Source organism: Dipodomys ordii, unplaced genomic scaffold (assembly GCF_000151885.1).
Source record: "Dipodomys ordii isolate 6190 unplaced genomic scaffold, Dord_2.0 Scaffold84, whole genome shotgun sequence".
Lineage (NCBI taxonomy): Eukaryota > Metazoa > Chordata > Mammalia > Rodentia > Heteromyidae > Dipodomys > Dipodomys ordii.
In genome coordinates this window covers 7,442,457-7,444,798 of record NW_012267300.1, presented here as the reverse complement: position 1 = coordinate 7,444,798, position 2,342 = coordinate 7,442,457, and the positions used below count along the sequence as shown (strand labels likewise).

Sequence of the window (2,342 nt, the reverse complement as noted above, 5' to 3'; positions counted from 1 at the left end):
AAAAAAATAGAATGGAAGAAATACAGCCTCTTCAGTATATGGTGCTGGCAAAACTGGTTAATCACTTGTAGAAACTCAAGCTAAATCCTTATATATCACCCTGCACCAGAATCAACTTCAAAGACCTTAGAGTCAAAGCAGACACTCTGAAAACATTACAGGATGGAACAGGAGAAATCTTAGGTCTCCTTGGCACAGGCAGAATTTTTCTTAATAGAGACCCAGAAACACAACAAATCAAAGAAAGTTGGGACAAATGGGATTGCATGAAATTGCAGAGCTTCTGCATGGTAAATGACATAGCTATCAAGATCTATAGAAAGCCCACCGATTGGAAGATTTTCACTAGCCATACAAAAGACAAGGGTCTCATATCTAAAATATACCTGGAACTCAAAAAATTAAATCCCCCAACAACAAATCCTCAAAGAGAGAATTGCCCAATCAAAAAGTGGGCTAATGACTTAAAGAGAAACTTCTCTGAAGAGGAAAGAAGGATGGCCAATAGACACATGAAGAAATGCTCAACCTCCCTAGCTATAAAAGAAATGCAAATCAAAACAACATTGAGATACCACCTCACCCCAGTTAGAATGGCTATACTCAAGAACTCTAATAACAACAGATGCTGGAGGGGATGTGGACAGAAGAGAACCTCACTGCATTGTTGATGGGAATGTAAACTTGTTCAATTACTTTGGAAAGTATTATGGAGGTTCCTCAAAAGACTCCAGTAGAGCTCCCCTATGACCCAGCATTTCCACTTTTGGGCATTTAACCAAATGATCACAAACAAGTCCACAGTAAAGCTACCAGTTTGACTATGTTATTGCAGCATCATTTACCCTAGCTAAAGTATGGAACCAACCCAGATGCCTCTCAGTAGATTAATGGATCAAGAAAATGTGGCATATATACACAATGGAATTCTATGCCTCCATCAGAAAGAATGGCATTGCCTCATTTGTTAGAAAATGGAAATAATTGGAAAAAATTATATAAAGTAAAGTAAGCCAGGCCCAAAGAAATACAGGTCAAGTCAGAGGAAGAGGGCTGCGGTGCTGGCGGTGAGCCAGCGAAGCGGCATGACAGGATGCTTCCCACAATAACTGTATCAATCCATATCTGAAGAGAATCTCTGTAGAGTGAAGATTGCTCTTTGTATGCCAAGTTGGTGTTGGTGTTAGGAGATCTGCATATCCCTCACCGGTGGAGCAAATTGCCGGCTAATTTCCAAAAACTGTTGGCACCGGGGAAGATACAGCACATTCTCTGCACTGGAAACCTTTGCACCAAAGAGAGTTACGACTATCTCAAGACTCTGGCTGTTGACGTCCATATCGTGAGGGGAGACTTCGATGAGAACCTGAATTACCTGGAACAGAAATTTGTGACTGTGGGACAGCTCAAAATCTGTTTGATCCACGGACATCAGGTCATTTGGTGGGGAGACTTGGCCAGCCTGGTCCTGCTGCAGAGGAATTTTGATGTGGACATTCTTATCTCAGGACACACTCACAAATGTGAAGCATTTGAACATGAAAATAAATTCTACATTAACCCAAGTTCTGCCACTGAGGCATAGAATGCCTTGGAAACAAATAGTATTCCATCGTTTGTGTTTTTGGACATCCAGGCTTCCACAGTGGTCACATACCTCTATCAGCTAATTGGAGATGATGTGAAAGTAGAAAGAATTGAATACAAAGAATCTTAAAGCCAGTCTGTCTTGATTTTTTTCATTAATCTGTTCAAATCAAGCAATTAAACATTTAAGAATCACATAACTGTATCCCTTTTATATTTAGCATAAAATGTAATACATCTTTTGTTACTACTTCTCTAATCTTCTTAGAAACTGTAGTTAGTTTGCAGTAGAGACTTTGTATTTTAAAAAGTCCACCTCACAGGAAATGGTTATGTATTAAGTTATTCTTGTAAATATCTTCAAAGTTGGCATTTGGACCTTATTTTACAACCAGTGCTTCAACAGAAAGAATATAGATTTTCTGTGTACATTTTTCTCTTCTCCAGTAATAAATGTTTAATTTTCATGTAAAAAGAAGAAATATATGTCCCATTGTTTCCCTTATTTGCAATAACTAATATATGTCTGAGACAAACAGAAACTGTCAGACAAGTTGATGTTAGGTGAAATGAACCCCAAGATAAGGATTCAAATGTTTTTTTTTCTTTCTTGTGATTGTTTCCAACATATTTATATGATGATTTCTTTGTTGTTTTGTATGTACTTCCCCCAGAGTATAAGCCTTGCTTTCACTGTATTTGATGTTGATATAATTTGTAAAGGGGAAGGGAAAAAACACACTGTTTAAATAGGG

At 38.0% G+C, this 2,342-nt stretch overlaps 1 pseudogene and 1 gene segment (V, D, J or C); both read left to right on the top strand.

Annotated features, from left to right (window-relative positions):
* LOC105992449 overlaps positions 1–1,717 on the top strand; it is a 17,368-nt pseudogene extending 15,651 nt beyond the window's left edge.
* LOC105992511 overlaps positions 1–2,342 on the top strand; it is an 854,274-nt gene that overhangs the window by 37,659 nt on the left and 814,273 nt on the right.